Here is a 14,781-nt window from a genome sequence, read left to right on the forward strand (position 1 = left end):
TCTTAACTTTTTCTCTGGGCTACTGGTTAAGGTATTAACTCTTACTCTGGCCTAATAGCTAAGGTCTTAGACTAGTACTCTGGCCTAATGGTTGAAGTCTTAACTTTTACTCTGGCCTAATAGCTAAGGTCTTAACTCTTACTCTGGCCTAATAGCTAAGGTCTAAGACTCGTACTCTGGCCTAATGGTTAAGGTCTTAACGCTTACACTGGCCTACTGGTTAAGGTCTTAACTCTTACTCTGGCCTAATAGCTAAGGTCTTAACTCTTACTCTGGCCTAATAGCAAAGGTCTTAGACTCGTAATTTGGCCTAATAGCTAAGGTCCTAACTCTTACTCTGGCCTAATAGCTAAGGTCTTAGACTCGTACTATGGCCTACTGGTTAAGGTCTTAACTCTTACTCTGGCCTAATATCTAAGGTCTTAACTCTTACTCCTGCCTAATAGCTAAGGTCTTAGACTCATACTCTAGCCTACTGGTTAAGGTCTTAACTCGTACTCTGGCCTACTGGTTAAGGTCTTAACTCTTACTCTGGCCTAACAGCTAAGGTCTTATTTCTTACTCTGGCCTAATAGCTAAGGTCTTAGACACGTACTCTGGCCTAATGGTTAAGGTCTTAACACTTACTCTGGCCTACTGGTTAAGGTCTTAATTCTTACTCTGGCCTAATAGCTAAGGTCTTAGACTCGTACTCTGGCCTACTGGTTAAGGTCTTAACTCTTACTCTGGCCTAATAACTAAGGTCTTAACTCTTACTCTGTCCTACTGGTTAAGGTCTTAACACTTACTCTGGCCTAATAGCTAAGGTCTTAGACTCGTACTCTGGCCCAATGTTTAAGGTCTTAACTCTTACTCTGGCCTAATAGCTAAGGTCTTAACTCTTAATCTGGCCTAATAGCTAAGGTCTTAGACTCGTACTATGGCCTACAGGTTAAGGTCTTAACTCTTACTCTGGCCTAATATCTAAGGTCTTAGATTCGTACTCTGGCCTACTGGTTAAGGTCTTAACTCTTACTCTGGCCTAATAGCTAAGGTCTTAACTCTTACTCTGGCCTAATAGCTAAGGTCTTAGACTTGTACTATGGCCTAATGGTTAAGGTCTTAACTCCTACTCTGGCCTAAAAGCAAAGGTCTTAGACTCGTAATCTGGCCTAATAGCTAAGGTCTTAGACAAGTACTCTGGCCTAATGGTTAAGGTCTTAACTCTTACTCTGGCCTAATAGCTAAGGTCTTAGACTCGTACTCTGGCCTACAGGTTAAGGTCTTAACTCTTTCTCTGGCCTAATACCTAAGGTCTTAACTCTTACTCTGGCCTAATAGCTAAGGTCTTAGACTCGTACTCTGGCCTACTGGTTAAGGTCTTAACTCTTACTCTGGCCTAATAGCTAAGGTCTTAAACTTGTACTCTGGCCTAATAGCTAAGGTCTTCGACTCGTGCTCTGGCCTACTGGTTAAGGTCTTAACTCTTACTCTGGCCTATTAGCTAAGGTCTTAACTCTTACTCTGGCCTAATAGCTAAGGTCTTAGACTCGTACTCTGGCCTACTGGTTAAGGTCTTAACTCTTACTCTGGCCTAATAGCTAAGGTCTAAGACTCCTACTCTGGCCTAATAGCTAAGGTCTTAACTCTTACTCTGGCCTAATAGCTAAGGTCTTAGACTCGTACTATGGCCTAATGGTTAAGGTCTTAACTCTTACTCTGGCCTACTGGTTAAGGTCTTAACTCTTACTCTGGCCTAATAGCTAAGGTCTTAGACTCGTACTCTGGCCTAATGGTTAAGATCTTAACGCTTACACTGGCCTACTGGTTAAGGTCTTAACTCTTACTCTGGCCTAATAGCTAAGGTCTTAACTCTTACTCTGGCCTAATAGCAAAGGTCTTAGACTCGTAATCTGGCCTAATAGCTAAGGTCTTAACTCTTACTCTGGCCTAATAGCTAAGGTCTTAGACTCGTACTATGGCCTACTGGTTAAGGTCTTAACTCTTACTCTGGCCTAATAGCTAAGGTCTTAACTCTTACTCCTGCCTAATAGCTAAGGTCTTAGACTCGTACTCTGGCCTAATGGTTAAGGTCTTAACTCTTACTCTGTCCTTATAGATAAGGTCTTAGACTCGTACTCTGGCCTAATGGTTAAGGTCTTAACTCTTACTCTGGCCTAATAGCTAAGGTCTTAACTCTTACTCTGGCCTAATAGCTAAGGTCTTAGACTCGTACTCCGGCCTAATGGTTAAGGTCTTAACTCTTACTCTGGCCTAAAAGCTAAGGTCTTAGACTCGTACACTGGCCTAATAGCTAAGGTCTTTGACTAGTGCTCTGGCCTAATGGTTAAGGTCTTAACTCTTACTCTGGCCTAATAACTAAGGTCTTAGACTCGTACTCTGGCCTAATGGTTGAAGTCTTAACTTTTACTCTGGCCTAATAGCTAAGGTCTTAACTCTTACTCTGGCCTAATAGCTAAGGTCTTAGACTCGTACTCTGGCCTAATGGTTAAGGTCTTAACGCTTACACTGGCCTACTGGTTAAGGTCTTAACTCTCACTCTGGCCTAATAGCTAAGGTCTTAACTCTTACTCTGGCCTAATAGCAAAGGTCTTAGACTCGTAATCTGGACTAATAGCTAAGGTCTTAACTCTTACTCTGGCCTAATAGCTAAGGTCTTAGACTCGTACTATGGCCTACTGGTTAAGGTCTTAACTCTTACTCTGGCCTAATAGCTAAGGTCTTAACTCTTACTCCTGCCTAATAGCTAAGGTCTTAGACTCATACTCTAGCCTACTGGTTAAGGTCTTAACTCTTACTCTGGCCTACTGGTTAAGGTCTTAACTCTTACTCTGGCCTAATAGCTAAGGTCTTAAATCTTACTCTGGCCTAATAGCTAAGGTCTTAGACTCGTACTCTGGCCTAATGGTTAAGGTCTTAAGTCTTACTCTGGCTTCATAGCTAAGGTCTTAACTCTTACTCTGGCCTAAGAGCTAAGGTCTTAGACTCGTACTATGGCCTACAGGTTAAGGTCTTAACTCTTACTCTGGCCTACTGGTTAAGGTCCTAACTCTTACTCTGGCTTAATAGCTAAGGTCTTAGACTCATACTCTGGCTCACTGGTTAGGGTCTTAACTCTTACTCTGGCCTAATAGCTAAGGTCTTAACTCTTACTCTGGCCTAATGGCTAAGGTCTTAGACTCATACTCCGGCCTAATGGTTAAGGTCTTAACTCTTACTCTGGCCTAATAGCTAAGGTCTTAGACTCGTACTATGGCCTAGTGGTTAAGATCTTAACTCTTACTCTGGCCTACTGGTTAAAGTCTGAACTCTTACTCTGGCCTAATAGCTAAGGTCTTAGACTCGTACTCTGGCCTAATGGTTAAGGTCTTAACTCTTACTCTGGCCTACTGGTTAAGGTCTTAACTCTTACTCTGGCCTAATAGCTAAGGTCTTAGACTCGTACTCTGGCCCAATGTTTAAGGTCTTAACTCTTACTCTGGCCTAATAGCTAAGGTCTTAACTCTTACTCTGGCCTAATAGCTAAGGTCTTAGACTTGTACTATGGCCTAATGGTTAAGGTCTTAACTCTTACTCTGGCTTAATAGCAAAGGTCTTAGACTCGTAATCTGGCCTAATAGCTAAGGTTTTAACTATTACTCTGGCCTAATAGCTAAGGTCTTAGACTCGTACTATGGCCTACTGGTTAAGGTCTTAACTACTCTGGCCTAATAGCTAAGGTCTTAACTCTTACTCCTGCCTAATAGCTAAGGTCTTAGTCTCATACTCTGGCATAATGGTTAAGGTCTTAACTCTTACTCTGGCCTAATAGCTAAGGTCTTAGACTCGTACTCTGGCCTAATAGCTAAGGTCTTAGACTCATACTCTGGCCTAATGGTTAAGGTCTTAACTCTTACTCTGGCCTAATAGCTAAGGTCTTAGACTCGTACTCTGGCCTAATGGTTAAGGTCTTAACTTTTACTCTGGCCTAATAGCTAAGGTCTTAACTCTTACTCCTGCCTAATAGCTAAGGTCTTAGACTCTTACTCTAGCCTACTGGTTAAGGTCTTAACTTTTAATCTGGCCTAATAGCTAAGGTCTTAACTCTTACTCTGGCCTAATAGCTAAGGTCTTAGACTCGTACTCTGGCCTACTGGTTAAGGTCTTAACTCTGACTCTGGCCTAACAGCTAAGGTCTTATTTCTTACTCTGGCCTAATAGCTAAGGTCTTAGACACGTACTCTGGCCTAATGGTTAAGGTCTTAACACTTACTCTGGCCTACTGGTTAAGGTCTTAACTCTTACTCTGGCCTAATAGCTAAGGTCTTAGACTCGTACTCTGGCCTACTGGTTAAGGTCTTAACTCTTACTCTGGCCTAATAGCTAAGGTCTTAACTCTTACTCTGTCCTACTGGTTAAGGTCTTAACACTTACTCTGGCCTAATAGCTAAGGTCTTAGACTTGTACTCTGGCCCAATGTTTAAGGTCTTAACTCTTACTCTGGCCTAATAGCTAAGGTCTTAACTCTTACTCTGGCCTAATAGCTAAGGTCTTAGACTCGTACTATGGCCTACAGGTTAAGGTCTTAACTCTTACTCTGGCCTAATATCTAAGGTCTTAGATTCGTACTCTGGCCTACTGGTTAAGGTCTTAACTCTTACTCTGGCCTAATAGCTAAGGTCTTAACTCTTACTCTGGCCTAATAGCTAAGGTCTTAGACTTGTACTATGGCCTAATGGTTAAGGTCTTAACTCCTACTCTGGCCTAAAAGCAAAGGTCTTAGACTCGTAATCTGGCCTAATAGCTAAGGTCTTAGACAAGTACTCTGGCCTAATGGTTAAGGTCTTAACTCTTACTCTGGCCTAATAGCTAAGGTCTTAGACTCGTACTCTGGCCTACAGGTTAAGGTCTTAACTCTTACTCTGGCCTAATACCTAAGGTCTTAGACTCGTACTCTAGCCTACTGGTTAAGGTCTTAACTCTTACTCTGGCCTACTGGTTAAGGTCTTAACTCTTACTCTGGCCTAATAGCTAAGGTCTTAACTCTTGCTCTGGCCTAATAGCTAAGGTCTTAACTCTTACTCTGGCCCAATAGCTAAGGTCTTAGACTCGTACTCTGGCCTAATGGTGAAGGTCCTAAACTCTTACTCTGGCCTAATAGCTAAGGTCTTAGACTCGTACTCTAGCCTACTGGTTAAGGTCTTAACTCTTACTCTGGCCTACTGGTTAAGGTCTTAACTCTTACTCTGGCCTAATAGCTAAGGTCTTAACTCTTACTCTGGCCTAATAGCTACGGTCTTAGACTCGTACTCTGGCCTAATGGTTAAGGTCTTAACTCTTACTCTGGCCTAATAGTTAAAGTCTTAGACTCGTACTATGGCCTAATGGTTAAGGTCTTAACTCTTGCTCTGGCCTACTGGTTAAGGTCTTAACTCTTACTCTGACCTAATAGCTAAGGTCTTAGACCCGCACTCTGGCCTAATAGCTACGGTCTTAGACACGTACTCTGGCCTAATGGTTAAGGTCTTAACTCTTACTCTGGCCTAATAGCTAAGGTCTTAGACTCGCACTCTGGCCTAATAGCTAAGGTCTTAGACTCGTACTCTGGCCTAATGGTTAAGGTCTTAACTTTTTCTCTGGGCTACTGGTTAAGGTCTTAACTCTTACTCTGGCCTAATAGCTAAGGTCTTAACTCTTACTCTGGCCTAATAGCAAAGGTCTTTGACTCGTAATTTGGCCTAATAGCTAAGGTCTTAACTCTTACTCTGGCCTAATAGCTAAGGTCTTAGACTCGTACTATGGCCTACTGGTTAAGGTCTTAACTCTTACTCTGGCCTAATAGCTAAGGTCTTAACTCTTACTCCTGCCTAATAGCTAAGGTCTTAGACTCATACTCTAGCCTACTGGTTAAGGTCTTAACTTTTACTCTGGCCTAATAGCTAAGGTCTTAACTCTTACTCTGGCCTAATAGCTAAGGTCTTAGACTCATACTCTGGCCTACTGGTTAAGGTCTTAACTCTTACTCTGGCCTAACAGCTAAGGTCTTATTTCTTACTCTGGCCTAATAGCTAAGGTCTTAGACACGTACTCTGGCCTAATGGTTAAGGTCTTAACACTTACTCTGGCCTACTGGTTAAGGTCTTAACTCTTACTCTGGCCTAATAGCTAAGGTCTTAGACTCGTACTCTGGCCTACTGGTTAAGGTCTTAACTCTTACTCTGGACTAATAGCTAAGGTCTTAACTCTTACTCTGTCCTACTGGTTAAGGTCTTAACTCTTACTCTGGCCTAATAGCTAAGGTCTTAGACTCGTATTCTGGCCCAATGTTTAAGGTCTTAACTCTTACTCTGGCCTAATAGCTAAGGTCTTAACTCTTACTCTGGCCTAATAGCTAAGGTCTTAGACTCGTACTATGGCCTACAGGTTAAGGTCTTAACTCTTACTCTGGCCTAATACCTAAGGTCTTAACTCTTACTCTGGCCTAATAGCTAAGGTCTTAGACTCGTACTCTGGCCTACTGGTTAAGGTCTTAACTCTTACTCTGGCCTACTGGTTAAGGTCTTAACTCTTACTCTGGCCTATTAGCTAAGGTCTTAACTCTTACTATGGCCTAATAGCTAAGGTCTTAGACTCGTACTCTGGCCTACTGGATAAGGTCTTAACTCTTACTCTGGCCTAATAGCTAAGGTCTAAGACTCCTACTCTGGCCTAATAGCTAAGGTCTTAACTCTTACTCTGGCCTAATAGCTAAGGTCTTAGACTCGTACTATGGCCTAATGGTAAAGGTCTTAACTCTTACTCTGGCCTACTGGTTAAGGTCTTAACTCTTACTCTGGCCTAATAGCTAAGGTCTTAGACTCGTACTCTGGCCTAATGGTTAAGGTCTTAATGCTTACACTGGCCTACTGGTTAAGGTCTTAACTCTTACTCTGGCCTAATAGCAAAGGTCTTAGACTCGTAATCTGACCTAATAGCTAAGGTCTTAACTCTTACTCTGGCCTAATAGCTAAGGTCTTAGACTCGTACTATGGCCTACTGGTTAAGGTCTTAACTCTTACTCTGGCCTAATAGCTAAGGTCTTAACTCTTACTCCTGCCTAATAGCTAAGGTCTTAGACTCGTACTCTGGCCTAATGGTTAAGGTCTTAACTCTTACTCTGTCCTAATAGATAAGGTCTTAGACTCGTACTCTGGCCTAATGGTTAAGGTCTTAACTCTTACTCTGGCCTGATAGCTAAGGTCTTAACTCTTACTCTGGCCTAATAGCTAAGGTCTTAGACTCGTACTCCGGCCTAATGGTTAAGGTCTTAACTCTTACTCTGGCCTAAAAGCTAAGGTCTTAGACTCGTACACTGGCCTAATAGCTAAGGTCTTTGACTAGTGCTCTGGCCTAATGGTTCAGGTCTTAACTCTTACTCTGGCCTAATAGCTAAGGTCTTAGACTCGTACTCTGGCCTAATGGTTGATGTCTTAACTTTTACTCTGGCCTAATAGCTAAGGTCTTAACTCTTACTCTGGCCTAATAGCTAAGGTCTTAGACTCGTACTCTGGCCTAATGGTTAAGGTCTTAACGCTTACACTGGCCTACTGGTTAAGGTCTTAACTCTTACTCTGGCCTAATAGCTAAGGTCTTAACTCTTACTCTGGCCTAATAGCAAAGGTCTTAGACTCATAATCTGGCCTAATAGCTAAGGTCTTAACTCTTACTCTGGCCTAATAGCTAAGGTCTTAGACTCGTACTATGGCCTACTGGTTAAGGTCTTAACTCTTACTCTGGCCTAATAGCTAAGGTCTTAACTCTTACTCCTGCCTAATAGCTAAGGTCTTAGACTCATACTCTAGCCTACTGGTTAAGGTCTTAACTCTTACTCTGGCCTACTGGTTAAGGTCTTAACTCTTACTCTGGCCTAATAGCTAAGGTCTTAAATCTTACTATGGCCTAATAGCTAAGGTCTTAGACTCGTACTCTGGCCTAATGGTTAAGGTCTTAAGTCTTACTCTGGCTTCATAGCTAAGGTCTTAACTCTTACTCTGGCCTAAGAGCTAAGGTCTTAGACTCGTACTATGGCCTACAGGTTAAGGTCTTAACTCTTACTCTGGCCTACTGGTTAAGGTCCTAACTCTTACTCTGGCTTAATAGCTAAGGTCTTAGACTCATACTCTGGCTCACTGGTTAGGGTCTTAACTCTTACTCTGGCCTAATAGCTAAGGTCTTAACTCTTACTCTGGCCTAATGGCTAAGGTCTTAGACTCATACTCTGGCCTAATGGTTAAGGTCTTAACTCTTACTCTGGCCTAATAGCTAAGGTCTTAGACTCGTACTATGGCCTAGTGGTTAAGATCTTAACTCTTACTCTGGCCTACTGGTTAAAGTCTGAACTCTTACTCTGGCCTAATAGCTAAGGTCTTAGACTCGTACTCTGGCCTAATGGTTAAGGTCTTAACTCTTACTCTGGCCTACTGGTTAAGGTCTTAACTCTTACTCTGGCCTAATAGCTAAGGTCTTAGACTCGTACTCTGGCCCAATGTTTAAGGTCTTAACTCTTACTCTGGCCTAATAGCTAAGGTCTTAACTCTTACTCTGGCCTAATAGCTAAGGTCTTAGACTTGTACTATGGCCTAATGGTTAAGGTCTTAACTCTTACTCTGGCCTAATAGCAAAGGTCTTAGACTCGTAATCTGGCCTAATAGCTAAGGTTTTAACTATTACTCTGGCCTAATAGCTAAGGTCTGAGACTCGTACTATGGCCTACTGGTTAAGGTCTTAACTATTACTCTGGCCTAATAGCTAAGGTCTTAACTCTTACTCCTGCCTAATAGCTAAGGTCTTAGTCTCGTACTCTGGCCTAATGGTTAAGGTCTTAACTCTTACTCTGGCCTAATAGCTAAGGTCTTAGACTCGTACTCTGGCCTAATAGCTAAGGTCTTAGACTCATACTCTGACCTAATGGTTAAGGTGTTAACTCTTACTCTGGCCTAATAGCTAAGGTCTTAGACTCGTACTCTGGCCTAATGGTTAAGGTCTTAACTTTTACTCTGGCCTAATAGCTAAGGTCTTAACTCTTACTCTGGCCTAATAGCTAAGGTCTTAGACTCCTACTCTGGATTATTGGTTAAAGTCTTAACTCTTACTCTGGCCTACTGGTTAAGGTCTTAACTCTTACTCTGGCCTAATAGCTAAGGTCTTAGACTCATACTCTGGCCTAATAGCTAAGGTCTTAGACTCGTACTCTGGTCTAATAGTTAAGGTCTTAACTCTTACTCTAGCCTAATAGCTAAGGTCTTAACTCTTACTCTGGCCTACTGGTTAAGGTCTTAACTCTTACTCTGGCCTAATAGCTAAGGTCTTAGACTCGTACTCTGGCCTAATAGCTAAGGTCTTAACTCTTACTCTGGCCTAATAGCTAAGGTCTTAGACTCGTACTCTAGCCTACTGGTTAAGGTCTTAACTCTTACTCTGGCCTACTGGTTAAGGTCTTAACTCTTACTCTGGCCTAATAGATAAGGTCTTAACTCTTGCTCTGGCCTAATAGCTAAGGTCTTAACTCTTACTCTGGCCCAATAGCTAAGGTCTTAGACTCGTACTCTGGCCTAATGGTGAAGGTCTTAAACTCTTACTCTGGCCTAATAGCTAAGGTCTTAGACTCGAACTCTAGCCTACTGGTTAATGTCTTAACTCTTAATCTGGCCTACTGGTTAAGGTCTTAACTCTTACTCTGGCCTAATAGCTAAGGTCTTAACTCTTACTCTGGCCTAATAGCTACGGTCTTAGACTCGTACTCTGGCCTAATGGTTAAGGTCTTAACTCTTACTCTGGCCTAATAGTTAAAGTCTTAGACTCGTACTATGGCCTAATGGTTAAGGTCTTAACTCTTGCTCTGGCCTACTGGTTAAGGTCTTAACTCTTACTCTGACCTAATAGCTAAGGTCTTAGACTCGCACTCTGGCCTAATAGCTACGGTCTTAGACTCGTACTCTGGCCTAATGGTTAAGGTCTTAACTCTTACTCTGGCCTAATAGCTAAGGTCTTAGACTCGCACTCTGGCCTAATAGCTAAGGTCTTAGACTCGTACTCTGGCCTAATGGTTAAGGTCTTAACTTTTTCTCTGGGCTACTGGTTAAGGTATTAACTCTTACTCTGGCCTAATAGCTAAGGTCTTAGACTCGTACTCTGGCCTAAAACCTAAGGTCTTAGACTCGTACTCTGGCCTAATGGTTGAAGTCTTAACTTTTACTCTGGCCTAATAGCTAAGGTCTTAACTCTTACTCTGGCCTAATAGCTAAGGTCTTAGACTCGTACTCTGGCCTAATGGTTAAGGTCTTAACGCTTACACTGGCCTACTGGTTAAGGTCTTAACTCTTACTCTGGTCTAATAGCTAAGGTCTTAACTCTTACTCTGGCCTAATAGCAAAGGTCTTAGACTCGTAATTTGGCCTAATAGCTAAGGTCTTAACTCTTACTCTGGCCTAATAGCTAAGGTCTTAGACTCGTACTATGGCCTACTGGTTAAGATCTTAACTCTTACTCTGGCCTAATAGCTAAGGTCTTAACTCTTACTCCTGACTAATAGCTAAGGTCTTAGACTCATACTCTAGCCTACTGGTTAAGGTCTTAACTTTTACTCTGGCCTAATAGCTAAGGTCTTAACTCTTACTCTGGCCTAATAGCTAAGGTCTTAACTCTTACTCTGGCCTAACAGCTAAGGTCTTATTTCTTACTCTGGCCTAATAGCTAAGGTCTTAGACACGTACTCTGGCCTAATGGTTAAGGTCTTAACACTTACTCTGGCCTACTGGTTAAGGTCTTAACTCTTACTCTGGCCTAATAGCTAAGGTCTTAGACTCGTACTCTGGCCTACTGGTTAAGGTCTTAACTCTTACTCTGGCCTAATAGCTAAGGTCTTAACTCTTACTCTGTCCTACTGGTTAAGGTCTTAACTCTTACTCTGGCCTAATAGCTAAGGTCTTAGACTCGTACTCTGGCCCAATGTTTAAGGTCTTAACTCTTACTCTGGCCTAATAGCTAAGGTCTTAACTCTTACAATGGCCTAATAGCTAAGGTCTTAGACTCGTACTATGGCCTACAGGTTAAGGTCTTAACTCTTACTCTGGCCTAATATCTAAGGTCTTAGATTCGTACTCTGGCCTACTGGTTAAGGTCTTAACTCTTACTCTGGCCTAATAGCTAAGGTCTTAACTCTTACTCTGGCCTAATAGCTAAGGTCTTAGACTTGTACTATGGCCTAATGGTTAAGGTCTTAACTCCTACTCTGGCCTAAAAGCAAAGGTCTTAGACTCATAATCTGGCCTAATAGCTAAGGTCTTAGACAAGTACTCTGGCCTAATGGTTAAGGTCTTAACTCTTACTCTGGCCTAATAGCTGAGGTCTTAGACTCGTACTCTGGCCTACAGGTTAAGGTCTTAACTCTTACTCTGGCCTAATACCTAAGGTCTTAACTCTTACTCTGGCCTAATACCTAAGGTCTTAGACTTGTACTCTGGCCTACTGGTTAAGGTCTTAACTTTTACTCTGGCCTACTGGTTAAGGTCTTAACTCTTACTCTGGCCTAATAGCTAAGGTCTTAAACTTGTACTCTGGCCTAATAGCTAAGGTCTTCGACTCGTGCTCTGGCCTACTGGTTAAGGTCTTAACTCTTACTCTGGCCTATTAGCTAAGGTCTTAACTCTTACTCTGGCCTAATAGCTAAGGTCTTAGACTCGTGCTCTGGCCTACTGGTTAAGGTCTTAACTCTTACTCTGGCCTAATAGCTAAGGTCTAAGACTCCTACTCTGGCCTAAAAGCTAAGGTCTTAACTCTTACTCTGGCCTAATAGCTAAGGTCTTAGACTCGTACTATGGCCTAATGGTTAAGGTCTTAACTCTTACTCTGGCCTACTGGTTAAGGTCTTAACTCTTACTCTGGCCTAATAGCTAAGGTCTTAGACTCGTACTCTGGCCTAATGGTTAAGGTCTTAATGCTTACACTGGCCTACTGGTTAAGGTCTTAGACTCGTAATCTGGCCTAATAGCTAAGGTCTTAACTCTTACTCTGGCCTAATAGCTAAGGTCTTAGACTCGTACTATGGCCTACTGGTTAAGGTCTTAACTCTTACTCTGGCCTAATAGCTAAGGTCTTATCTCTTACTCCTGCCTAATAGCTAAGGTCTTAGACTCGTACTCTGGCCTAATGGTTAAGGTCTTAACTCTTACTCTGTCCTAATAGATAAGGTCTTAGACTCGTACTCTGGCCTAATGGTTAAGGTCTTAACTCTTACTCTGGCCTATAAATAAGGTCTTAACTCTTACTCTGGCCTAATAGCTAAGGTCTTAGACTCGTACTCCGGCCTAATGGTTAAGGTCTTAACTCTTACTCTGGCCTAAAAGCTAAGGTCTTAGACTCGTACACTGGCCTAATAGCTAAGGTCTTTGACTAGTGCTCTGGCCTAATGGTTACGGTCTTAACTCTTACTCTGGCCTAATAGCTAAGGTCTTAGACTCGTACTCTGGCCTAATGGTTGAAGTCTTAACTTTTACTCTGGCCTAATAGCTAAGGTCTTAACTCTTACTCTGGCCTAATAGCTAAGGTCTTAGACTCGTACTCTGGCCTAATGGTTAAGGTCTTAACGCTTACACTGGCCTACTGGTTAAGGTCTTAACTCTTACTCTGGCCTAATAGCTAAGGTCTTAACTCTTACTCTGGCCTAATAGCAAAGGTCTTAGACTCGTAATCTGGCCTAATAGCTAAGGTCTTAACTCTTACTCCGGCCTAATAGCTAAGGTCTTAGACTCGTACTATGGCCTACTGGTTAAGGTCTTAACTCTTACTCTGGCCTAATAGCTAAGGTCTTAACTCTTACTCCTGCCTAATAGCTAAGGTCTTAGACTCATACTCTAGCCTACTGGTTAAGGTCTTAACTCTTACTCTGGCCTACTGGTTAATGTCTTAACTCTTACTCTGGCCTAATAGCTAAGGTCTTAAATCTTACTCTGGCCTAATAGCTAAGGTCTTAGACTCGTACTCTGGCCTAATGGTTAAGGTCTTAAGTCTTACTCTGGCTTCATAGCTAAGGTCTTAACTCTTACTCTGGCCTAAGAGCTAAGGTCTTAGACTCGTACTATGGCCTACAGGTTAAGGTCTTAACTCTTACTCTGGCCTACTGGTTAAGGTCCTAACTCTTACTCTGGCTTAATAGCTAAGGTCTTAGACTTATACTCTGGCTCACTGGTTAGGGTCTTAACTCTTACTCTGGCCTAATAGCTAAGGTCTTAACTCTTACTCTGGCCTAATGGCTAAGGTCTTAGACTCATACTCCGGCCTAATGGTTAAGGTCTTAACTCTTACTCTGGCCTAATAGCTAAGGTCTTAGACTCGTACTATGGCCTAGTGGTTAAGATCTTAACTCTTACTCTGGCCTATTGGTTAAAGTCTGAACTCTTACTCTGGCCTAATAGCTAAGGTCTTAGACTCGTACTCTGGCCTAATGGTTAAGGTCTTAACTCTTACTCTGGCCTACTGGTTAAGGTCTTAACTCTTACTCTGGCCTAATAGCTAAGGTCTTAGACTCGTACTCTGGCCCAATGTTTAAGGTCTTAACTCTTACTCTGGCCTAATAGCTAAGGTCTTAACTCTTACTCTGGCCTAATAGCTAAGGTCTTAGACTTGTACTATGGCCTAATGGTTAAGGTCTTAACTCTTACTCTGGCCTAATAGCAAAGGTCTTAGACTCGTAATCTGGCCTAATAGCTAAGGTTTTAACTATTACTCTGGCCTAATAGCTAAGGTCTTAGACTCGTACTATGGCCTACTGGTTAAGGTCTTAACTATTACTCTGGCCTAATAGCTAAGGTCTTAACTCTTACTCCTGCCTAATAGCTAAGGTCTTAGTCTCGTACTCTGGCCTAATAGCTAAGGTCTTAGACTCGTACTCTGGCCTAATAGCTAAGGTCTTAGACTCATACTCTGGCCTAATGGTTAAGGTCTTAACTCTTACTCTGGCCTAATAGCTAAGGTCTTAGACTCGTACTCTGGCCTAATGGTTAAGGTCTTAACTTTTACTCTGGCCTAATAGCTAAGGTCTTAACTCTTACTCCTGCCTAATAGCTAAGGTCTTAGACTCATACTCTAGCCTACTGGTTAAGGTCCTAACTTTTACTCTGGCCTAATAGCTAAGGTCTTAACTCTTACTCTGGCCTAATAGCTAAGGTCTTAGACTCGTACTCTGGCCTACTGGTTAAGGTCTTAACTCTGACTCTGGCCTAACAGCTAAGGTCTTATTTCTTACTCTGGCCTAATAGCTAAGGTCTTAGACACGTACTCTGGCCTAATGGTTAAGGTCTTAACACTTACTCTGGCCTACTGGTTAAGGTCTTAACTCTTACTCTGGCCTAATAGCTAAGGTCTTAGACTCGTACTCTGGCCTACTGGTTAAGGTCTTAACTCTTACTCTGGCCTAATAGCTAAGGTCTTAACTCTTACTCTGTCCTACTGGTTAAGGTCTTAACACTTACTCTGGCCTAATAGCTAAGGTCTTAGACTTGTACTCTGGCCCAATGTTTAAGGTCTTAACTCTTACTCTGGCCTAATAGCTAAGGTCTTAACTCTTACTCTGGCCTAATAGCTAAGGTCTTAGACTCGTACTATGGCCTACAGGTTAAGGTCTTAACTCTTACTCTGGCCTAATATCTAAGGTCTTAGATTCGTACTCTGGCCTACTGGTTAAGGTCTTAACTCTTACTCTGGCCTAATAGCTAAGGTCTTAACTCTTACTCTGGCCTAATAGCTAAGGTCTTAGACTTGTACTAT

Source organism: Triturus cristatus, chromosome 1_2 (assembly GCF_964204655.1).
Source record: "Triturus cristatus chromosome 1_2, aTriCri1.1, whole genome shotgun sequence".
In the NCBI taxonomy this organism is placed as follows: Eukaryota; Metazoa; Chordata; class Amphibia; order Caudata; family Salamandridae; genus Triturus; species Triturus cristatus.